The sequence below is a fragment of the Dermacentor silvarum genome, chromosome 9 (assembly GCF_013339745.2).
Source record: "Dermacentor silvarum isolate Dsil-2018 chromosome 9, BIME_Dsil_1.4, whole genome shotgun sequence".
Taxonomy (NCBI): domain Eukaryota; kingdom Metazoa; phylum Arthropoda; class Arachnida; order Ixodida; family Ixodidae; genus Dermacentor; species Dermacentor silvarum.
In genome coordinates, this window is record NC_051162.1 from 5,179,921 (window position 1) to 5,205,449 (window position 25,529).

The window sequence follows — 25,529 nt, forward strand, 5'->3', positions numbered from 1 at the left end:
GAAGCTGCATCAATTATCAAGTTAGAAAAATACTCGACGGCACCATCAATTGCGAGCGATGACATGTCAGCCCAAGAGATCGTACTGGTAAGTGTTTGGTATTCCTCCAAGTCCGCTGCATCGACCTTCCACCGGGGAGCATGTGGTGGAGATTCGTGTTGTCTTGTTGCTCTCAGCAGTATTGGGAAATGGTCGCTCCCGTAAGGGTTTTTTTTTTATAACTTCCCATTCAAGTTCGGGTAATATGGATGGAGAAGCTATGCTGAGATCTATAGAAGAAAAAAGTTGCAGTGGCTTAGCTCAGCTATGCCAGGATATACGTAGCGTTAGCAAAGGTTCAGCTGATTATTCTTAGCTTTCCTGGTTGTCTAGATTGTCAAGGATTAGCTTTATTGTCATGCTTGCTGCTGCTCCAATGACACACACGCGGTGTACGTATTATGTGGCACATGTATATAGCCTTCTTCTGTTCATTCCTCCTACGCTCAACCGCTAATTGCCAGGCAACTACTTCGGGATCCGATGAGTCAAGCTTCTCCGTTCTTCTGCGCTGTTGAGCAGCATTTGCGCTCTCCTTCTTCATGGCTATGGGCGGCTTGCGCTGGAGTTTGAGGTATAGTAGCGGCGCCTGGTGGCGGCGAAAAGCGTCATCTGGGTAGTACCAGCTTGGATAGTATTGAGCCCTGCCTGTGGCGAAGCACGTTTCTAGCCCGCGTTTTGCGTCGATTCGCACTTTTTTCTGCCCTGTTTCGAGTGCGAAAAGGCTCGTCACTTCTCACAGACCATGGCGACCAGGCTGCGAGCTGGCCGCAGCCTATAGTTATACGAAAACGGACTCTCCGTGTGCCGTGGGACGTAATGCTGGAAGCAGAAGACATCGGCGACGCCGATCGGGAGAGACCTAGCTCAACCTCGAAAAAACGTCACCGTCGTTACTGCTGCGTCGTGGGCTGCCATGAACAAGAAGGCCTGAATCCCAACATCAGATTCTACCGTTTTCCTTCAAGGCCTCACGAAGTGGAGCGTCGGGCGCGCTGGATAACTGCATGCAGTTCGTCGCGCCATGGCCCATGGCTAAGCGAAATGGAAGACCGACATAGCAGCAGGCATGGCTGGTGATTCACGATTCGAGACCCGGCCACAGCGAAAATTAACAATTCGACCGGTGCGAAGTGGTGAAGTGACCAGGTGTGTGCAAATGACCACAAATGGTCGGGCTGATTCGGTGACAATTCACTACCCCACTACGAGCAGCACAGGTTAGAGAGTTGAATGTGCTCATCCTTGACCTCAAGCCAACACGCTGAGGCAGCACAGCAAGGTAGTATTGATTACAGCACATCGTTGTTCGAGCGCTGTCATTAAAAGCTACATCAAGCGAGCAGCGCACGAGCTCGCGCTGCAGCGTGATTCGCACGTACGTACGTTACTGCGAAATTATATGCATTGCATCAGTTATTTATCAATTGCTAGAGGGACACATGGCCGCTACTACAGCGCAGGCATAATTACTTGTCTAGCGGCATGCAGTCAAGAAAGATTGCAGGAGGCCCGCCGTTTCGCGGCATGTCGAAAGACCGCTGCCGTCGCGGCGCGTACGATCGTGCGCTCGAGCAGTTCGTACACTGCGGCATGCTGAAAGACCGCTGCCGTCGCGGCGCGTACCGTCGTGCGCTCGAGCAGTTCCGTACACATGTCTGCTTATCGCTGCTGTGAATTCATTTATAGAAAGCATTTCCTCGCGTTTGTGCGCCTGAATCTAGCAGCGTGCAAACCTTACCTAAGTTCAACTTCACACGTGCGTGACTCGCTTCAATTGCGATTGACACCGCGCTAAAACTTCGCCGCTTATTTCTTGAACGGCGTACACGTATTCGGCGTTGCATAATTTCTTGCCTTTACGCAGCATGCCACCCATGGAAAAATCTTCGGCGCCCGATATTCGCTGCAACCCGTGGTACAACACAACCGAAAGTGGCGAGTCCATATTGTAAACGTGCTTCCCGAAGCAGACGACCGAGCTTGGTACTACCCAGTTTCGGATTGAGGGCGCTTTTTAGCACCATTTTTGCAGCGCCCCCTGGGCAAGGCAAGAGCCCCATACCACACTGGCAAACGCCAGTCAGAAGCGCAGAGGCTCCAGCGCAGTGTCAGACGGCGACTGCTCAGCGAGCGCGCGCCGGCGCCAGTGCGTCTACCACGGCTACGACGTCACTCCTCTGGAATGCGCAGACCGGCGCCGGTGAGCCGCGCGCGGCGGCGGCGGAGTGCGCGAGAGGTGCCGGCTCCGGTGGCTCCGGTGCGCAAGCCGTGTGACATCACTGATCCTTGCGCATGCGCAGCACGGCTATTGATGTGCCGCGCGAAACGGGCTTGGCTAGGCCAGTGTAGCTAACGCTACAAAAGTTTTGTTTGCAAGACAATAATATGTAGGTTCTTTTTTGTTTAGCAGACATGCACCGGATGAGAAAAGAAAGCCTTCAATTAGACGGCCTCGAGCATCGATGCGAGAGTCGCCCCACAGTCCGCTGTGTGCATTGAGATTCCCAAGAACAAGATAAGGTTATGGCAATTCGTCTATTAGGGACTGGAATTCATGTTTGTGTAAGTGGTAATATGGGGGTATGTAAAGCGAGCAAATGGTGACGAGTTTGTTTAAGAGAACAAGTCGAACTGCCACTGCTTCGAGCGACGTTTGCAGCGGTAAACGTTGACACGCTATGCTTTTCTGAATTATAATGGCAACACCGCCTGAAGATGCAAGAGCATCATCGCGGTCTTTACGAAACGTAAGATACTGTCGAAGAAAGTTTGCATGTTCCGATTTTAAGTGAGTTTCCTGTACACACAGCACTTTTGGATTGTGTTCGTGGAGAAGTTCTTGCACATCATCGAGGTTCCTAAGAATGCCTCGGACGTTCCACTGTATGATTTGTATATCCATACTGAAAGTAAAATTGGTGCTGTGTGTACAAAAAAGGAAGTGTTGCCTTAGATTACAGAACCTTTTCCAGGTCCTGTAACGCGGGATTTGTCCTTTCTGAAGCGGTCGAGGGAGCCTCGCCGCTCCTTAGGCGCTTGATGCGCCGTCGGGATGGGTGTAGTGTCCATTGCCTCATGTGAGGCGCTGGACACACGCTCTTGCGAGCGAGAAATTTCGCGAGAAAGTCTCGCCGCGAAGGACGAGACCTTTGTGCCCACCAGCCCGGAGGTCGATGGGGCTGCCTTTGGGCCTGAGCTGCGCCGGCTGTTGCCAGCGCCAGCAGAGGCCGGAGAGGGTGAGACAGCCTTGACAGCACCCACCGTGGGAGCTGCTGGCGGTCCTGCGGGTTCGCTACTCATATCGCAGGCTGTCGCCGCGGGCTCTTGTGCTACCGGCAACCCTAGAGTAACCGGGCCTGTTTGCTGGTTGGGTGGAGTAGGCTTAGATCCTTCCACCCCAGGGGCAGGAGCCACAAGCGACAGCTCGCTGCGCGCGGGCTGGGCAGGTGGCAGTGACCGCTGCGACGCTGCCCCCCGACGCGCCGCATCAGCATAAGGTGTGCTGTGGAAAAGTGAGCACCTCTTACGGGCTTCCTTGAAAGAAATATTTTCTTTTACTTTTAGGGTGATTATGTCCTTTTCTTTTTTCCAGTTCGGGCAGGAACGTGAGTAGGATGCGTGGTCACCACTGCAGTTCACACAGTGAGGAGTGCCACTACAATTGTCAGAGGCGTGGCCCTGGACTCCACACCTTGCCCAAGTTATTTGACCACGACAGCTCTGCGAGCCATGGCCGCATCTTTGGCATTGAAAGCACCGTCTAGGGTTAGGGACATATGGTCGGACAGTTAACTTAATGTATCCTGTTTCGATTGTTTCAGGCAGAACGCTAGATCCTTTCTTTGTTGTTCCGTCTGATGATGATACGTTTTACATTGGTGACGTTTTGATCTTTCCACCCTTCCAGGAGTTCTGCTTCTGATAATTCTAGGAGGTCTGCTTCTGATACGACTCCGCGTGAGCTATTCATTGATCGGTGTGGTGATACAGAAATTGGTATGTTGCCGAACGTCACAAGGTTGCCGAGTTTCTCGTACTGCTGTTTCTGAGGTACCTCAAGAAGGTCTCCGCTAGCCATTTTGATCACTTTGTAACCCGACCCTAAAGCTTCGGTTAAAGATTCCGCAACAATGAATGGTGAAATTGATCTGGCCGGTTTTTGAGAGTTCTCACTGTGTACAACATGGTATTTTGTATAGTTATCTTTTGGTCGGTTGAAAGATAGGCAAAGTTCATCGGTGCGTCCCCTCTTTAGAGGATGACGATCAAGTATGCGGGGAAAAGCTGGTGTTCCCATAACGGTTTGTTTTATTTCGGCGGCAATGGCGGCCACCCACCACGGAGCCCAACTAGGGGACGCTGCAGCACTTAACGCGTAAGGCTGCAGGCGCCAACCGTACATTGCCACTATAACCTAATATATTATACCCAAGGGAGGGCACATACACAAGGTTAACCCAAGCCGCCTGTGATAATTTGGAAGTAACGGAAGAGAAGAGATGATAGGAGAGCAAAAGAAAGAAGATAGGAAAGCAAAAGGTTGGAGAGGGGGACAGGAAAAGGTGACCACCGATTTCCCCCGGGTGGGTCAGTCCGGGGGTGCCGTCTACGTGAAGCAGAGGCCAAAGAGGTGTGTTGCCTCCGCCGAGGGGCCGTAAAGGTCCAAACACCCGGCATCGGCTCAACCCCCAGGATCCCCTTTTCCCCGAACACGGCTAAGCCGCGCAAGGTTAGACGCGGGAGGGTCCAACCCTCATGTGCTCGGGTCCGTGGGGATATACACTCTAAAATGGTTGAAAACTTCACAAGCACTGAAAACCTGCGCAGACCGCGCAAATGACAAAACGGGTTCGAAAGTTGCGAAAAATCATTTTTAATATTTCTGCATTCGCTCCCGCAGTGAAAGAAATGTGAACTGTATCACAACTGTGATACAAGTAGACAAGAAAGTAGGCACGAGGTACAAAGCTATTATCGCAGATTGACGACCTTCATGGCTGGCGTTGGGCAGGAGAGGTTGTCGAAGGAGGCCGAAGGTCGCCGTTAGTTCTGCCGTTCTAGACACGAACTCTTTCATAACGGCATCCAAGTGCACTTCCGCGGCTCTCTTCTTGTGCACGTGGAGCAGTAGAAGGTGTGTCAGCCTCCTCTGGGTCATTAAATTACGCAAAAATGTTTTTACTCGCCTCCGAGCACAGAAAGATCGCTCTCCTGAAGCAGCTGACGCAGTCACCGAAAACACGAGTAGCAGGCACCGGACGACCTCGTCCATCATCTTGCCCATATCTGCAGACTTCCCCTGCAGAATTTGTAAAATGCGTTCACTTGCGGCCGGACCCTCGTCACGCAGGAGCGTTGGGAGAAGCACGAGTTGCGCTGAAAGCCTGCTAATGTGAAAATCTACAGCGTGTGCTCCTAAAAACTCATTTAAGACGTTTGCCGCGAAGTTTCGAACTTCAGCAGCGTCAGTCAAAATGCGCTCGAGAAAATTCTTTTCTCTGTGACGACTTGCCGTCAAGCGCTCCAGGCTGCTCAGGCTTGTATGTGAATTGAAGCCTTCTGGGCGGCTGCGAAACTCTGGGTGCACGCGGTTACTTTAGACCTAACTCTGTTGCTCTTGAGTTCGACCGCTGCCACAGGACGTCAAATGAGGCGTCAGACCGCAACCTTGACAAGCAGTCACAAAGAGCCTCTGCTGCTTCTTTCGCTCCTGCAGCACGGTAAACTGGGCGTTGAAGCATCCTCGCTAATTCCTCGCATGAGCCAAACAGGGCTATAGAAAGGTTGATACCCTATAAAGTTTCCAACTTTTTTAATACTTTCTCATATCCTTTTATGACTGTCTTGCTGGCGCCACTGAGAGAGCTTCGAACTTGTACCAGTTGCTGTAAAGTGGCCTGTACCCTTCCATAGTTCTCAACGAAACTGTCCATTGATTTTACTCTTACTGTCCTCCTCGTTGGACACAGTAGTAGCAGTAGGGTGTTCGGCCTGGAACAATCCTGCTCACCGGCATCATTACCCGGAGGAAGTACAACGGTCAATTACAACGCTCAAGTACAACGACAATTTGCGTGTCAAGAGTAAGGGGGCAGTCTATGCGCTGTTCGTCGATCTTTTGTGCTGGTTTTCCGCATTTGCAAGAGTTGTGGTCAGTTTTGTTGGATCTTAGGAGGTAGTTTGGAATTATACAGTGTCTGGGATTGCCTGGCTTGTGTATTATTTTGTAGGGAAGTGCGGTGGCATGAGATAAATGTTTCTTATCCATTGATGTGTTTCCTCTCTGTAAGTCAATATTCCGCCAATTTTTTGTGCATCTGTTTGCGTAGTTATGATTTAATGAAGAGTTTAGTTAGTGGTATGTTGAGTGGCATGCCTTAATTTGTGGCTTCCTAACCGGCCATTGTGCCACCGTTGTACGTCCAGTTAATCATCGGCCGTCTAGAAACCATTGGACCACACAATCACCAGTTTGAAAATTTAACTATAGCTCTTGTCAAAAATTTATTCCAGCGTAAGCGGTCGGAACGCGGGGGGGGGGGGGGAGGGGGGGCTGCTCCCTCTGCAAAAGAAATTGCCCCCACCTCCCCGAAGGGAATCGTGAGGAAATGCGAATGCATTTCTTGCGCCGAGAGTACACGGCGTAGTAATTTTAATGGCGTAAATTATTGACGAGACGAGGATTTGTACCGTAACCATTTATTACACATTCATCAGCACCTGTTTGTGCTTGTTTGTCAGGAACGCGTGCGCGTTCAAACGACTCGAGTCCTTGATGTTCCCTATCACGCTCAGATTGTTGTCGAACCACAACCGATCGCAAACCTTGCAGCTGCGACCAAAGCTGTGGTCCTCGAAGTCGCGCTTGAAACGGGCGTCCGGCTGCGTAAACTGCCGAGCGCGCGCCGCCGCTTGCGTGGCGCGATCGAGAGCGCGGGCGGCAGCGGGATCAACCTGTCGTCGTTGCCGCTTGGACTCGGCCTCGCGCCGCCTCACTCGAGGATCGGCGGCTCGCCGTTGACGTTTCTCCGCCGCGTCTCGAACACGAACTTCAGCGTTCTCGGCTCGCCGTTGACGTCTCAGAGCGGCGTATCGAGCACACATTTCCGGATCTTCGGCTCAGCGTTGGCGTTTCGCAGCGGCTTCCCGAGCACGGAGTTCGGTATCGGCAGCTCGCTTCGCTCGCTTGCGTTCGGCATCACGCGCTCTTCGCTTCGCAGCCTTGTCTTCCGCTTCTTCTCCTCCGGTTGATGATGACGTTGAAGCTACTGCAGTGACGTCACCTCCAGCGAGAGGTGTAATGCTCGGGTTGGATTGTATTGCACTTCTTGCTAGGGGTACCGTTGCCGTAAGACATTCGCCTTCACCGACCTCTGCCATCGCCTTGAGAGGCGCCCAGCCAGCGAACGGTCGCGAGTGAGGCGCGCGCTTCACTCCATTTATATATACGTGCGAGCGACCGAACGGGAGAGTGGTGCGCAGGGAGGAGAGAGAGCGAACGGCGAGAGAAGGAGCGGCGAAGCACTGCACCTACCCTCTCCTACACTCTCTCCACACACGCGGGAGCTCCGATGAGTTCCCGCGATGCGAGCGCCCTCCCACGCCAGAGCGCGCTCCTCCTCTCCACTCACTCTCCGCTACTCCGCCCGCAGCACTTGCTCCGGTTGCTAGGGGCGAGGATAAGCGCGCGCGGACGCAGCTGTTGCTATGGGAGAGGGAGTGAGAGCGGAGAGATAACACCTGCCGGCGCGCAGACACCGACAGACGCCTGACATGCCCCGACTAAGAAATGCATTCGCATTTAAAATGCTGGGAGGGGGGGGGGGGGGCGACCAGCCCCCCTGACCGCCCGGCGTCCCTCGACTGCTGCCTGTTCACCTGCGTCCGCTGCTCCTCTTAGCAAGTGGTGGAGGTGCTGGCTTTCGACCACCTTCGGAGTCTCACTATTAAGTCTGTAAAGGCGTTTGTTAAGCACCAGCCTTTCGGACCGACCGTTAGTTGAAGGCCCGAGCTCTCAGCACGAGCGGCGTTTCTCGAGGAGAGCGCTGGAGGGATCGACCCACTAGAAAGGGCTGGAGAGCATGACCCACTATGGCGTTCGTATCCTTCGCTATAAGTCAAAAATTTCGTTTACCAACACGCGGTCATGTTATTGGTCGCCATGTGACAGGAAGAGTTAATTATTGTCGGGCTTAATAATTAGACCATACATGCTGCATTTAAGCAGACATGCTACAATTCTTAATTTACTTCCTGACTTTACGTTTCATCTTCAATTCAATTGAGTTCAAATCAGGTCTACTTTTCCTTCTTTACAAAGAGGGAGCAGCCGCATAAAAGCTATCGAACTCAGCAGAGTGACGGAGGCGGCCATCTTTAGCAGCATTGACCAGTTTGACATCCAAAACATGCTTTGCACAGCCATCTCATAGCAAATAATGCGCGCATACATGAGTGCATAAAATTTATACACAGGCATTTACGTTATAAAGTAGTGAGGGAAAAAAGTCTCAGTTTCGCCCGAAATGCGAAGCATCGATTGCGATAGCAAGTTAGTGGACAGCTATACGAAGTAAGGGTAGTAGTTATATCGGCCGTATAAACTTGTAAACATAGGCATACTAACTAAATGAACAAGCATGGTGCCAAGCGCGCACAAGCAAACATGAACGCATCTCACTCGATGACCGCGGAAACTCGCTGTCAAAACACTGAAGTGAGGAAGCGTGGCGACAGCAGCGAGCGAATTGACCTCTGTGCAGCTGCTCGCATCATAACCTCAAGAACTCGTCACCACGGCAGTACATGATATCAACGCAAAAGTACTAAAAAATACTAAACATATGTGCAGCCTGTTTTTATCATTCATATTCCAGGAATCACTCAACAGCGGTTAAATTACACATGAGTAGCAGGTGGGCAAGGTCATCCCAGTCTTCTAGAAAGGAAGCCGATCATCGCCGGGTAACTACCGCCCGATTTCCATAACAAGCGTCTATTTTATACTATTTATTTACATATTATTGCGATAGCAATTATACGGACACTTCAACCGCATTTCTGCCGTCGCCGTGAGGTTCCCTATAGATAAAATCTTCGCCGCGCGCCGTATGCCCGAGCGGAAGCGTGCGGGGACGCGCGCTATCACGGAGAGCGAACGCACTCAATCACCCACGCGCAAGCAAGGAAGCGGGAAGCCAGCGCCGGAGGGAGCGCGCGGGGGGGGCAACAACCGCGCTTGTCGCTCGCCCGCACCGTCTCTCCACACGGCTCTGACCTTTATGCGCCGTGCATTCGCCGCTCAGTTTCCGTTGAAGCGATAGACCGCACGTACCTTCGCCCGCTGCGGCGTATGCGCTCGCTGCCGGCGTTTTGACAGTCGTTGTCCGCAGTCATTCAGTGTGATCTATTCATGTTTGTTTATGCGCGCTCACACCACGCTTGTTAATTCAGTTAGTAATAGTCGGGCCACATTTTCCAACGCACGCTACATATGCAATGCTGCCCGGATCGGCAGTGCAGCACTACAGGTGTGTCCCTTCGCACGCGCTGCCCACGGGAAGCGCTTCTCATCAACAAAACCGTTTCAAACGCGCCTTCTCGTGGTCATCGAGTCTCTCTTCATGTCGGTCTACTTACGCCGCAGCACACCTGCTTACTTAATCAGCTCATGTTTACTACAATTCATATTGCTACCAAAGCCGCTCACCTTACTTCGTATGACATTGCTGTGTTGCTATCGCATTCATTGCTTCGCCCTTAGGGCGAAACTGTGACATTTTTTTTATACTCGCATATTACTAACTTCCTTTTTCACCCACGTCACGTACCATGGTTTGCATTAAGTATTCCTGTGACACTCAACTTGCTCTTTTTCTGCACGACTTACATTTAAACCTACATCGCAACATACCGACTGAGACGATATTTTTAGATTTCGAAAATACGTTTGATAAGGTCCCCCATGGTCGTCTCTTAATGAAGTTTTCGTGCGTTCTAGAGAGAGAGAGAGAAACATTTATTTAGACCATCGAGATCGTTGATCTTGAGGACGAGTGGGTGGTGTCCTCATACCACGACTCCACTGGCCATGGCTGCTCGACGTACTTGCTGGACGAGAGCTTCTTGTCCCGCCAGGGTATCGCCGGTCAGCTGTACCTCCCACCGCTCAAATGACGTGTTAGGCGTCTTTAAATTTTGAGGTTTGCCCCCGCACCCCCACGAGATGTAAAAGAGTGTAGGGCGTGTGTCGCTGCACCAGGGGCAGATGCCGCGATATGTTTGTGGGTATATTTTGCTGTATCTGACATTCATTCGTGCGTTCTAAACTGGATTCGAGGGTTCGTCAGCAGTTCCTATATGCCACTCTTGATCCCTAACAACCGCGCTTTCAGGTGTGCCGCAAGGTACTTGCTAGGTATACTTGATGGTGGAGCGAAACGGGGACGCCAAACTGCCGGCCGTTCAATGACCGCCTCAGAAACATGTTTCTGACGCGGTCATTAAACAGCTTCCCCTTCTCACGAAATATATTTGGCGCCACCATCAGGTATACACAGTAGTAGTAGTAGTAGTAGTAGTAGTAGTAGTAGTAGTAGTAGTAGTAGTAGTAGTAAAACTTTATTATAATCAGAAACCGGACAGGCTCCTACCCCAGTCCACAGAGGAGGTAGGGGGTTAAAGACGAAGTTTGTCCAGCAGGGTGGTGCCCCTATTCCAATGCCCCACTAGCACGGGCCATCCGCTCAGCTGTTTGTTTCGTGTTCTCTGTGTTCTGCACATTCCCACGTGATGTGAAACAGTGTTGGTGTTGCTCCACACCACGGGCATATGTCTCTGTATGCCGTGGGGTAGATCAGGTGGAGTGTGTGCAAATTAATGTAGGTGTTCGTCTGTAATCTTCGCAAACGGTTGCCTCCGCAGCGCTTAGTTTACCGTGCGGGGGTGGATAGATCTTTCTATTTTCTCTGAAGTATTTCAGAATTGTTGAAAAGCAAGGGTCTAGGGGTGTAGGGTCCTCTATTGCAGAGTCTGGGGCGGCACGGTGATTTGTAAAGCCTCGAGCCGCCTCGTCCGCATGCAGGTTCCCGGTGACGCCCTCGTGCCCCGGTGCCCAGGTCACAGTTTGAATGTATTGAACCGTGGGGTCCCATCCAGTCCCGACAAGTATTCGGAGCGCCTGTGCTCCAACTTTGCCCCTTAGACAGTTTCTGCAAGCTTTCTGCGAGTCTGATTATCGTTAATGGAGCGTTTCACGTCCAGCCCTCTTTTATTGCAAGCGCAATTGCAACCTCTTCTGCTGCTGTTGTAGAAGCGCGATCTATTGAAGCGCAGGCTGTAACTTTCCCTCTACGGTCTATGACCACTGCCTTGCATCTGTCTGATAAGGCGCGGCGTCAGTGAATCTTGCCGTATTCATGTATTTTGTCATTTTTTCTATGTATTGTGCCCTAGCCGTTCTTCTCCCAGCACGAAGGGTAGGATCCATGTTATTTGGTATGGGGGATATACCGTGTGCCATTCTCTACGTTCGCTGGGTATCTCATGAGTTTCTTGATGTTTTTGTATTAGTGCATCACGCCCTAACTTGCTTAAGACTTCTCTGCCTTTGGAGTCTGGAGCAGGCGATTTTCTTGTGTTCGTAGCTGTGCCTCGGTTAATTCTTCAATCGTGTTGTGTATAGACCAAGCGCTAGTAGCTTGTCGTTTGAAGTATTCTGAGGTAATCTTAGAGCAGTCTTGTAGGCCATTCTTATTATTTGGTTAGCTTTTTCTTTCTCTTCCTTGTTCATATTATGATAGGGGAGTGAGTATGTGATGCGACTGACGACGAGACTTCTTACCAATTCGACGGTATCTTGTGCTCGCATCCCCGTACGATTTTTTGTTATACGGGCGATCATGCGTGAGATCTGTTTCACTGCTGATTTGAGGGTATTTAGTGTGTGCAGGCATCTGATTAGCTTGCAGCCACAAACCAAGTATTCTTTTCCTTCTAGCTTGACTTGCAGCTTTAGACTCGGGTCCGTCCTTAGTGATTTTCTCTTTGTAAACCGGATAAGTTCTGACTTTTCCGCTGAGCATTGGAGTCCCCATAGTCTCGTGTACCCTTCTATGGTGCTAGCTGCCTGTTGTAGTCTATGTTCTTTCTCCGCTTGGTTACCTGTAGTTGTCCATACGGTTATGTCGTCGGCATATATCGTATGTTGCAGAGCAGCGATTTCTTTGAGTTGATTCGCAAGGCCTATCATGGCAACGTTGAAAAGTGTGGGTGAAATTACCGCCCCTTGTGGTGTTCCTTTGTTTTTGCTGGCAGCTTGGTGTCGGATTCATAATCCCCCATCTTGATTATTGCAGTTCTCTGATTAAGGAAACTCTGGACATATTGAAATATCCTCTGTCCACAGTTAGTTTCCTCCATCCCTTCAAGTATTCCTTTGTGACTGATGTTATCGAAGGCTCCTTTTATGTCAACGGCCATAATGACATTTTCCCCCACCTTTGAGACGTTCGTTAGTACTTCTTTTAAGAGTAGCAGGATATCTTGCGCTGAAAGGTGTGGGCGAAAGCCAAATATTGTGTTGGGCATCAGCACGTTGTACTCAAGATGATTTAGGAGCCTGGCGTTGACCACTCTTTCAAAGATTTTTCCTAAGCAGGACATAAGCGAGATCGGTCTCAGGTTCTTGATGCTCAGCTTTTTTCCTGGTTTAGGCACCATGACCACAATAGCGTGTTTCCATTGTCGTGGCACAGTGCCACCAAGCCAATGTTTGTTAATGTATTTTGTGGGAGCTACAATGACTTCGTCATTTAGGTTTCTGATCATAACGTTACTGATTCGATCAGCACCCGCAGCCGTGTTCTTTTTTGTACTAAAGATTGCTGCTCTGACTTCAACCTCCGTGAAAGGCTTGTCTAGCTCAGGTTGCGGTGATCCTTTATACCTTCCGTGGTATGGAGGTATCTTCCCGTCTTCCCCAAAGATATTTTTGTGGATGGCTTGAATGAGATCTTCTTTTGTGCCAGAGTATGAGTGTATTAATCTTTCGATGGCTTTACTATTTTCACTTTTCGTCTTTGTTAGGTCAACCATGGCTTTAAGTATGTTCCATGTTTTGGCCGTACCCAGGGTTCCGTTGAGTGAATCACAGAATCTGGCCCAGAAGAAGTTCTTTTGGTACCGTATCTCCTTTTCTAGATATACATTAATGTGCCTTATAATATTTCTTCCCATATCCGAATCTTCGCAGATGACTGTGGTTTATCGAGCAATTACTAACTGCATTTCGCATTAGAAAGTGACGTTCGGCCGATACAGAATTGCAGTGTTGTACGCAACGGCGTTCCAAGGAACGGCGTTCCTAGAACTAGTTTCTTTTGGGAGGAACGAAGGAACACCACCGTTCCGTTAAGGGTCGGTGGAACAGTAAATTACTGCTAACTGTGGCAGGCGATGACGCACTGGAAATTTACTTCACCTTCGGGTACGACGAGATCCGGGAAAGTTACGCAACTGTCATCGTCCAGTTCGACACCTACTGCGCAGAACAGCTGAATCAAGTGCACGAGCGCTACCTGTTTAGGCCACGCGTCCAAGCTAAAGGTGAGCCAGTTTGTCAGAGATATCCGGCAGATGTCTCGTTCCTGCAACTTTGGCACCATGGCAGAGTCGTTCATACGTGACCAAATAGTTTTTGGCACAAATGATCACAAATTCAAGCAAAAGCTGCTGCAGGATAACAAGTTGACCTTGGTTAAAGCGGAACAAGTCTGCAAGGCTGCAGAAATGACTGCCGCGCAAAACGAAATGTGGTATCGAGAACAAAAACAGACTGACGCTGTCAAACTACGGGAGCGCACGAAGCAGCAACAGTTCGATGAACCGCCTGCAATGTTCAAGTGCCGCAGGTGTGGACGTACGCACGGTCCGCGAAGCTGCCCTGCATTTGGCAAAGTGTGCAGAAAATTCCAAGGGCAGAATAATTTTGCTGTCCGTTGCAAGGTGAATAGACCCGTTCGGGAAGTGAGGAGCACCGAAGATAGCGAAGCGGAATTTTACATCCTTGGTGTATCTGTCAATGGCTTTGGAAGAGCGTGTGACCGTGACTGGGTGGTCAGAGCGCAACTTGCGGACACCACACTAGACTCCAAAGTTGGCACAGGGTCGCAACATTCTCTGCCTACAGAAAGCTTGGCTGGAAGCAACTGTATCCTACGATCTAACAACGAAGGAGTCATCAAGCATCTCGGAGTCATGACTGCCATGGTGGCCATCGGAAGCAACAAGGCAAAGATTAATTTCTTCGTCGTGAGGAAATCGGGCATATTTGGGCTGTTCTCGCACACCTTAAAGATGTCGGCAGCAGCGAGGAAGTTGTCCAACAGTTTCGACCACTTTCTTCTGGATGCATCAAGCGACCATACCCCGCATGGTTCTCGGAGAAGATGAAGTTCCAGTCGTCCAGACAGCCCGCCATGTGCCCATTTCCTTGAAGGAGCCTCTGCGCGAAGAACTTGCTCGCATGGTCAAAGTCGGCATTAAAGCCAAGCTAGGCCAGCCGACGGACTGGGTGAGTCCTCTAGTTATTGCCAGAAAAAAGGACGGAAAACTACGGCTATGCATGGACCCGAGCAAAATTAATGACAGCCTCAAGCATGAGCATTATGAAATGCCGCGTCGAGAAGATATTGAATCGGAACTAGCTCGAACACGTTTCTTTACGCGCCTTGAAGCCAACTCGGGGTTTCAGCAGATACCGCTGCATGATGAAACGTCAACAATCTGTATGTTCGCGACTCCCTTCGGTCGTTACCGCTTTTTGAGGCTGCCCTTCAATGTAGCCTCCGCCCCAGAAGTGTTTCAAGAGGCTCTTAGCGAAATATTCGAGACACTGCCAGGAGTCCGAGTGTACGTTGATGACGACATTGTCTGGGGTGCCACAAGACAAGAGCACGATGAGAAGTTACGAGCGGTACTGGAAGCAGCACCGAAAGTTGGCCTAACGCTTACTGCAGACAAATGCAGCATTGGCGTGCGCAAGATTTTTTTTTCTTGGCGACGTTACTGCGGCAGACAGCATACGCCCATATCCTACCCTCGTCAGCTCTCTGCTAAGTATGCCACCGCTGACTGACAAGCAAGCAGTACTGCGCATGCTCGGTGTCGTAAACTATTTGTCGAAGTTCCTGCCATCAATTACCTACAGAATGAACGAAACTGCTTCGCGACTTGATAAAAGACGCGACGTGGGCACGGGATAGCAGCAATGGCGCAGTCCTTGCTGAGACCGTTCTTCTTTTACATCCAGATTCTTGCACTAATCGGGCCGTTTCCTGTTCGCGCCTGGAACCCATCCAACGGAGCTTTTACTGCGCCCTACCTTGCTGAAAACCTGGCCTTTGTATCAAGCGGTGGTTTGCTGTTTCCTTCTTCGTCTGCGCACGACGGAATTGTCAGCGGAATCATCGCACCGAATCCTTTCATCAAACCAACGGCATCGAGCATGCGCCACCCTGGGCTGCGCATATAAATAGACCAACGATGACGACCCTCGTCAGTGGGCATGGGATAGCAGCAATGGCGCAGTCCTTGCTGAGACCGTTCTTCTTTTACATCCAGATTATTGCACTAATCGGGCCGTTTCCTGTTCGCCCCTCGAAACCATCCAACGGAGCCTGTACTGCGCCCTGCCTTGCTGAAAACCCGGCCTTTGTATCAAGCGGTGGTTTGCTGTTTCCTTCTTCGTCTGCGCACGACGGAAATGTCAGCGGAATCATCGCACCGAATCCTTTCATCAAACCAACGGCATCGAGCATGCGCCACCCTGGGCTGAGCATATAAATATACTAACGATGACGACCCACGTCAGTGGGCATGGGATATCAGCAATGGCGCAGTCCTTGCTGAGACCGTTCTTCTTTCACATCCAGATTCTTGCACTAATCGGGCCGTTTCCTGTTCGCCCCTCGAAACCATCCAACGGAGCCTGTACTGCGCCCTGCCTTGCTGAAAACCCGGCCTTTGTATCAAGCGGTGGTTTGCTGTTTCCTTCTTCGTCTGCGCACGACGGAAATGTCAGCGGAATCATCGCACTGAATCCTTTCATCAAACCAACGGCATCGAGCATGCGCCACCCTGGGCTGAGCATATAAATATACTAACGATGACGACCCACGTCAGTGGGCATGGGATATCAGCAATGGCGCAGTCCTTGCTGAGACCGTTCTTCTTTCACATCCAGATTCTTGCACTAATCGGGCCGTTTCCTGTTCGCCCCTCGAAACCATCCAACGGAGCCTGTACTGCGCCCTGCCTTGCTGAAAACCCGGCCTTTGTATCAAGCGGTGGTTTGCTGTTTCCTTCTTCGTCTGCGCACGACGGAAATGTCAGCGGAATCATCGCACTGAATCCTTTCATCAAACCAACGGCATCGAGCATGCGCCACCCTGGGCTGCGCATATAAATAGACCAACGATGACGACCCACGTCAGTGGGCATGGGATAGCAGCAATGGCCAGTCCTTGCTGAGACCATTCTTCTTTTACAGCCAGATTCTTGCATTAATCGGGCCGTTTCCTGTTCGCGCCTGGAACCAATCCAACGGAGCTTGCACTGCGCCCTACCTTGCTGAAAACCTGGCCTTTGTATCAAGCGGTGGTTTGCTGTTTTCTTCTTCGTCTGCGTACGACGTAAATGTCAGCGGAATCATCGCACCGAATCCTTTCATCAAACCAACGGCATCGAGCATGCGCCACCCTGGGCTGCGCATATAAATAGACCAACGATGACGACCCACGTCAGTGGGCATGGGATAGCAGCAATGGCGCAGTCCTTGCTGAGACCGTTCTTCTTTTACATCCAGATTCTTGCACTAATCGGGCCGTTTCCTGTTCGCGCCTGGAACCAATCCAACGGAGCTTGCACTGCGCCCTACCTTGCTGAAAACCTGGCCTTTGTATCAAGCGGTGGTTTGCTGTTTTCTTCTTCGTCTGCGTACGACGTAAATGTCAGCGGAATCATCGCACCGAATCCTTTCATCAAACCAACGGCATCGAGCATGCGCCACCCTGGGCTGCGCATATAAATAGACCAACGATGACGACCCACGTCAGTGGGCATGGGATAGCAGCAATGGCGCAGTCTTTGCTGAGACCATTCTTCTTTTACAGCCAGATTCTTGCACTAATCGGGCCGTTTCCTGTTCGCGCCTGGAACCAATCCAACGGAGCTTTTACTGCGCCCTACCTTGCTGAAAACCTGGCCTTTGTATCAAGCGGTGGTTTGCTGTTTCCTTCTTCGTCTGCGCACGACGGAAATGTCAGCGGAATCATCGCACCGAATCCTTTCATCAAACCAACGGCATCGAGCATGCGCCACCCTGGGCTGCACATATAAATAGACCAACGATGATGACCCTCGTCAGTGGGCATGGGATAGCAGCAATGGCGCAGTCCTTGTTGACACCGTTCTTCTTTTACATCCAGATTCTTGCACTAATCGGGCCGTTTCCTGTTCGCGCCTGGAACCCATCCAACGGAGCCTGTACTGCGCCCTGCCTTGCTGAAAACCCGGCCTTTGTATCAAGCGGTGGTTTGCTGTTTCCTTCTTGGTCTGCGCACGACGGAAATGTCAGCGGAATCATCGCACTGAATTCTTTCATCAAACCAACGGCATCGACGCATGCGCCACCCTGGGCTGCGCATATAAATAGACCAACGATGACGACCCTCGTCAGTGGGCATGGGATAGCAGCAATGGCGCAGTCCTTGTTGACACCGTTCTTCTTTTACATCCAGATTCTTGCACTAATCGGGCCGTTTCCTGTTCGCGCCTGGAACCCATCCAACGGAGCCTGTACTGCGCCCTGCCTTGCTGAAAACCCGGCCTTTGTATCAAGCGGTGGTTTGCTGTTTCCTTCTTGGTCTGCGCACGACGGAAATGTCAGCGGAATCATCGCACTGAATCCTTTCATCAAACCAACGGCATCGAGCATGCGCCACCCTGTGCTGCGCATATAAATAGACCAACGATGACGACCCTCGTCAGTGGGCATGGGAAAGCAGCAATGGCGCAGTCTTTGCTGAGACCGTTCTTCTTTTACATCCAGGTTGGTAACTCGACTTCCCTTTACTGTAAGCGCTCTAGCAATCGCGCTTTGCTGCTCGTCCCATGCCCGGACATTTTGTGTTGTTTATTTACCGACTGTGTACATGTTACAAAGTTGCTTGGATTGTCCGGAGACATTGAGCTTAACCCTGGCCCTGATCCCAATTGCAGCACTAACCTGGTTCTCGAGGCCATTAGCTCTCTTGCTACTAAAATGGATGTGCGTCACGCTGAGCTAATCTCAAGTCTTAATGAAGTGAAAGCCAACCAAAAATTGCTTGAGGAGCGTGTTACAAGCATCAATGCCAGATTAGCGTCCATAGAGGACAACGTTGCTGCACTTGAAACTCAGCAGGAACCTGCTCATATCCGAGGCATCATTACTGAGACCATGAAAAGTGAGAATGCATTGGTGCAATCTCGTCTGGACGTTTTCGAGGACAGGTCATGGAGAGATAACTTGATTTTTTATGGTATCGCCGATGGTACCTCGGAAACTTGGACGGAAACAGAAAAAAAAGTTCGTTCAATTCTTGTACAACTTTTTGCGCTGCAATTACCCGAAGAGGAAATTGAGCGTGCGCATCGCTTAGGTGCCTGTGTAAAAAAAAATGTCGACCAGTGCTAGTGAAACTAGCATCATTTAAAGTAAAGGAAAACATATTAACACAAAAGAAAAAACTGAAAGGGTCTGGGGTATCCATTCAAGAAGACTTCTGTCGGACAACTAGAATGACTAGGAATAAGTTAATTGCATTTGGGAAGTCTTTCGGTCAATTGTATCATCTAAGGTACAACAAACTGTTCATCAACAAAATGTGCTACGTCTATTGCTCTCAAACCGATACTGTTTATGAGCTTCAGCAGAACAGTATTGCTACTGCCAGCGGTAATGTAGGCAACAGCACAATAAATTTCCTTGCGAATACCCCATATCCCCTGCTTCGAGTTGGCCTCGCGCGACCGTACAGAATAAGCATGACAACGATTACTCTGTGCTGTTCACTAAAATCCGCTCCATCATTAATAAGCGCGATGCCCTCTTTGCGCTGATCGACAAGTGTAATGCAGATATTTTTGTTTCAGTCGAGACCTGGCTTTCAGATAAAATTGGAAATTCGGAACTTTTTGCCTGCAGTAAGGCTTACAATATATATACAGAAATGACCAAATAGGGCGATCTGGCGGTGGGACCTTGATCGCTGTTTCATCTGATATCACCTCTTTTCATATACACGTGCCTTCGCAGATTGAATTCTTGTGCTGTTGTATTCACATAAATAACAAATATGTGATACTTGCCGCTTGCTATCGACCACCCGATAGTACATCCACATTTCGCAATGAACTATTTGACTGTCTTGACCAAATCGTTGTTGAATATCCAAAAGCACCAATATTCTTGCTCGGTGATTTCAATTTCCCCGGCATTGACTGGGCTGTTGACTTCCCATCAGTGACTCTATCCTCATCCCAATGTTCATCCTTTCTTGATACATGTTCGACCTTTGGCCTCACCCAGCTGGTTAAAGAGGCTACCCGTGTCACTGCAATTTCTGCAAACATCCTTGACCTCGTCTTGACCACATCTCCTGATTCAATTTCTTTATAACCTCATTAGTTTTCCTAATAATGCGGCCGAAATTAAGAAATATTTGGAATTTTGGTTTTATTTTTGCCCATTTTTGCGGGAAGGTACTAAAGCTACGAAGCTGCGGTTTAAAAGTAATAAAGGTACATGAATGAAATTTTGTGTCCTAAATGGAAATGCCTTGAGCTCTACTTTATCCTAAATTTAGCTTCCTTGAGCATGTAGTTGCCGGGCTGTTTACAACAGGAAATTGCGATATTTGGCAATTTTCAAAAGCAAATTATCGAAAAAGTAAAAATTCAAAATTATTTTGCTACGTCTAGGAACTAGATAAATATGGCCTAAAGCTGCAGAGCAAGCCGCAATGCAGTAAGTGCGGTAGTTTCTTCTAAATATGGTCACAACTGAGACACAGTTCGCAAAAACCATGTATCTCATGCTTGTTCTTGAACATTTATTTCTTAATCACATCAATCAATTTCCTCATATATAGTTAGAATCTACAAGAATTACGCTTTTTATGGTATATACCACAACTTTATATCCTTAGAAGAGCCACCACGGTTAGTCCAAAAGTACTGAAAACGGGGGGCTCGTGCCGCCGGAGTGGGACCACCACCTTAAACGCCCTCGTTTCAACAGAGCCATGATCCTCACTCTCTTCAGGGTGCAATAAAGCACATTCCAATACGCGGCTGCTATTGGTAGCTGCGGTCGGTTACACCGCGGCCGCTGCGGGGTGCCGCCACAAGTCCACTGGCTAAGCGCACTGCGGCTCTCTGAAGCGTTCGGCTTACGTTTAGCGCGGCGTAGGCACCCAAAATTTGTACTGCGCGCCACGGTGGCGTTTTGAAGGCGGAGCGTAGTGGCCCCGCCCCACTCCGCCGTTGCCTTCGCAATGCAAGCCATTCAAGAAGGAAGGGGGAGACTGTGTTTGATTGCCAATAACTCCGCTTCGGTTTGGAAGGTCACACTTCTGCGCGAGTTCGTGTTCTGTTTGACAATACTGCTTTTCTTTCGAGGCACGTTTGGTAAGTTGCATTCGTTATTATTCATTTCTGTGAGGATACTTTGGAACAACTTTGAGGTTTAGGAACGTTCTGTTAGGTAGAGGGCTGTGTTGGTCTCGTCTGATCGTGGTAGAGGCAGATAAATGTTCGAGTTCATTTGATGTTTGCTTTCAGGAAAACGCGACAGCTGACAGCTCGAGAAAGGATGACAAGGAGCCTAGACGTGCCAGCTGGGTAGATTTCTTCACATTCCAATAAAATATGTTCCACCGTTTCTCTAGCTTTAACACGGCAAGCACATGCGGTGCTGTCCTTGGTGTACTTCGCTTTATAACTGCGCGTTCTAAGGCATCCTGATCTCGGTTCGGAAAGGAGCTTCCCTTTGAGTTATCATAAATTGTTTCTTTCCTGATTTCCCTTTTTCCTTTGAGGTAGTTAGTCACAACAGGTTTCTTTTCCATTTTTCCTTTGAGGTAGTTAGTCACAACAGGTTTCTTTTCTATTGCCGCCACCCATAACCTTGTCTCAGCCTCTCTCACTTTGCGTTTGACGTTCTTTGTTGCCATGTTGCTGGCCATACCAGTCGCATATTTGCTGGTATGCTTCCTAGAGTTTGAGGTATAGTAGCGGCGCCTGGTGACGGCAAGAGAAGTTACATCTGGGTACCAGTACCAGCTTGGGTAGTATTGAGTCCTGGTTATGGTGAAACACGTTTCTAGCCCGAGTTTTACGTCGATTCGTAGTTTTCTCGGCCCTATTGCGAGTGCGAAAAAGCTCGTCACTTCTCAGAGACCACACCGACCACGCTGCGAGCTGGCCGCAGCCTAGTTTAACGAAAACGGACCCTTCGTGTGCCGTGGGACGTAATGCTGGAAGGAGAAGGAATCGGCGACGCCGATCCGGAGAGACCTAGCTCAGCCGCAAAAAAAGCGTCACCGTCGTTACTGCTGCGTCGTGAGCTGCCACGAGCAAGAAGGCCTGAATCCCAACATCGATTCTACCGTTTTCTTTCAAGGCCTCACGAAGCGGAGCGTCGGGCGCGCTGGATAACTTCATTACCCCACTAAGAGCAGCACAGATTTGAGAGTTAAATGTGCTCATCCTTGACCTCAAGCCAGCACGTTGAGGCAGCGCAGCAAGGCACTATTGATTACAGCGCATCGATTTTCGAGCGCTGTCATTAACAGTTACATCAAGCGAGCAGCGCACGAGCTCGCGCCGCAGCGCGATTCGCACGTAGTACGTTACTGCGAGCTCATATGCATTGCATCAGTTATTTATCAGTTGCTAAAGGGACGGATGGCTGTTACTACAGCGCAGGCATGACTACTTGTTTAGCGGCATGCAGTCAACAAATATTGCAGGGAGGCCCGCCGTTTCGCGGCATGCTCAAAGACCACTGCCGTCGCGGCGCGTACCCTCGTGCGCTCGAGCAGTTCCGTACACATGATGTCTGCTTATCGCTGCTGTGAATGCATTTATAGCAAGCATTTCTTCGCGTTTTTGCGCCTGAATCTAGCAGCGTGCAAACCTTGCCAGAAGTTCAACTTCTAACCTGACTCGCTTCACTTGCGATTGAAAAAAAAACTAAAACTTCGCCGCTTATTTCTTGAACGGCGTACACGTATTCGGCGTTGCATTATTTTTTGCCTTTACGCAGCGTGCCACCCGTGAAAAAATCTTGGGCGCCCGATATTCGCTGCAGGCCGTGGTACAACACAACCGAAAGTGGCGGGTCCATATTGTAAACGTGCTTTCCGAAGCAGACGACGGAGCTTGGTACTACCCATTGAGGGCGCTTTTTAGCACCATTTTTGCAGCGCCCCCTGGGCATCGCAGAAGCCGTGCGCTGCTCACAGGGGCGAAGGCCGAGGCTGTGCCGCTGGGACCTACGCACGCCTACCAGGCTTCTCCTCAACAAGGGCGAAAAGCAGCGCGCAAAACCGAGACATCCATGGGTGCCTCGGCACTAAACTAGGGATGGTCGATTAATTATTTTATTCGATTGACGATTAATCGTTCATTGTTTTAGCCTTTAATCAATTAATCGCTTTCGATGCAGGGTTTTTCATCGATTAATCGAAATTTTTGCCGGGCAGTTTCAAAAAGGCTGAAACGCAGTTATTTACCTTGTTAAATACTAACTATAGTTGGCACTAGTGGCTTTTGACAACATAAACAATATATGCTATAAAATGACACTTAGTCCAGAATGAAAAAGTTCGTCGAACCTAACACTCCGTGAAGATGGTTAACCAGCAAAGCTGAAACGTGCGGCCACGGTATTTATGACTGATTAATCCCTAGGGTTCATTAAAGTATTTCTCAATTATGAGGTTACACACACGTTCGGCTGCGACGGAGAGAACGTCACTGACGGTATCCCCGCATTTCGGCGTTGTCCTTTGCGTTCGATGTCTCAAGTTTGCTCGGCGGCCTGATTAGCAGCATTCGCCCGCCACTGCCGCTTGCGATTCTTCGAAATTAAATTCCTTCAAAAATTAAATCTGTCCGTCGCGCAAGACAATGAATGACTCATACCCCCTAAAGCAATGGCTCATAGCGCCGTAAACGCGGCCTCCCCATTACGACAGAAGAAAAGTGAAATTCTACGCTGGAACGATGAGTGGCAACGCAGACAGCTGTGGAAGAAGACGACGAACGCGGGAGCAGTGGCACGAGCGCGTGCTCAGCACGAGCCAGCTGCTGAAGAAGACGACGACGCTCGAGCCAATGCTGACCGCTTTGTGTACGCAGGCGATTTCGTCTAGCCATATACGATTTCGCCTATAGTAGGATACAAGTTTAAAAACAGCAGTTGGCGAAAAAGGCAGACGGACTGCACGGGGTTGTGTTACTCCGCCAGTCAATCACAGAAGCAAACAAATTCGGCGTCATGCGACGTTTTCAAAATGGCGTTATACTTGATACGACTGTACTTGTCGTACTTGTACTTCCAATAAAATAGTTGAGTGTAAACACATAAAATTACGCGTTCATAATTCTATTTTTGTGGTTACCGCCTTATTTATGTGACAGGGAAACTTTGAAGTACGAACTATTTGCAGCCTCGCGGAGGAACAGTGGCTGGCGGTTATGAGGGCGTGGGCGGGGCTTCACTGCAGACTTAAGTTGTGTTCGACTATAGACATATAAAACTTCGCTTTAATAAGGCACATTGCACTAGTGAATCCCAGTACAGTACAGTTAAAGAAGAGTTTATAAAAATGGCAAAAGTGAAAGGTGAAGTCCAACTGAAATATGCAAGAAATTGCAATGTACACAGGGGAAAAGAAAGTCAGTGCTTTAGGATTTTAAACCACATAATCTTTTCTACAGAGCGAAAGAATGTCAATTAGCTGGCATGTTTGGGTGAAACCGACACCTATTTTGAATGGCCACACAACCAGCATGCGATAATATTCCGTCGCTATGTCAAATACATGGTCTAAGCCGGCGCGCATGCTGTGAAACATTTTTAGTGGACTGGGAGTGGCACTATGTTCAACGACTGGGTTGCTATGGGCGTCTTGCGCTGGAGTTTGAGGTATAGTAGCGGGGCCTGGTGGCGGCGAAAAACGTCAGCTGGGTAGTACCAGCTTGGATAGTATTGAGCCCTGGCTGTGGCGAAGCACGTTTCTAGCCCACGTTTTGCGTCGATTGGCACTTTTTTCTGCCCTGTTTCGAGTGCGATAAGGCTCGTCACTTCTCACAGACCATGGCGACCAGGCTGCGAGCTGGCCGCAGCCTATAGTTATACGAAAAGGGACTCTCTGTGTGCCGTGGGACGTAATGCTGGAAGCAGAAGACATCGGCGACGCCGATCCGGAGAGACCTAGCCCAGCCTCGAAAAAGCGTCATCGTCGTTACAGCTGCGTCGTGGGCTTCCATGAACAAGAAGGCCTGAATCCCAACATCAGATTCTACCGTTTTCCTTCAAGGCCTCAGGAAGTGGAGCGTCGGGCGCGCTGGATAACTGCAGTTCGTCGCGCTGGGTAAGCGAAATGGCAGACCGACATAGCAGCAGGCATGGCTGGTGATTCACGATTCGAGATTCGGCTCCAGCGACAATTAACAATTCGACTGGTGCGAAGTGACCAGGTGTGTGCAAATGACCACAAATGGTCGGGCTGCTTCGGTAACAATTCACTACCCCACAACGAGCAGCACAGGTTAGAGAGTTGAAGTGCTCATCCTTGACCAGCACGTTGAGGCAGCACAGCAAGGTAGTATTAATTACAGCACATCGATGTTCGAGCGCTGTCATTAAAAGCTACATCAGGCGAGCAGCGCACGAGCTCGCGCTAAAGCGCGATTTGCACGTACGTACGTTACTGCGAGCTTATATGCATTGCATCAGTTATTTATCAATTGCTAAAGGGACAAATGGCCGCTACTACAGCGCAGGCATAATTACTTGTCTAGCGGCATACAGTCAACAAAGATTGCAGGAGACCCGCCGTTTCGCGGCTTGTCGAAAGACCGCTGCCGTCGCGGCGCGTACGATCGTGCGCTCGAGCAGTTCGTACACCGCGGCATACTGAAAGACCACTGCCGTCGCGGCGCGTACCGTCGTGCGCTCGAGCAGTTCCGTACACATGTCTGCTTATCGCTGATGTCAATTCATTTATAGAAAGCATTTCCTCGCGTTTGTGTGCCTGAATCTAGCAGCGTGCAAACCTTACCTGAAGTTCAACTTCGCACGTGCGTGACTCGCTTCACTAGCGATTGACACCGCGCTAAAACTTGGCCGCTTATTTCTTGAACGGCGTACACGT

General features: G+C 49.9%; 1 protein-coding gene across 1 annotated transcript in view; it reads right to left on the reverse strand.

The window, feature by feature from the left end:
• Positions 1-25,529, reverse strand: part of LOC119465109 (WD repeat and HMG-box DNA-binding protein 1-like) — a 546,382-nt gene that overhangs the window by 520,262 nt on the left and 591 nt on the right. The window lies entirely within an intron of this gene.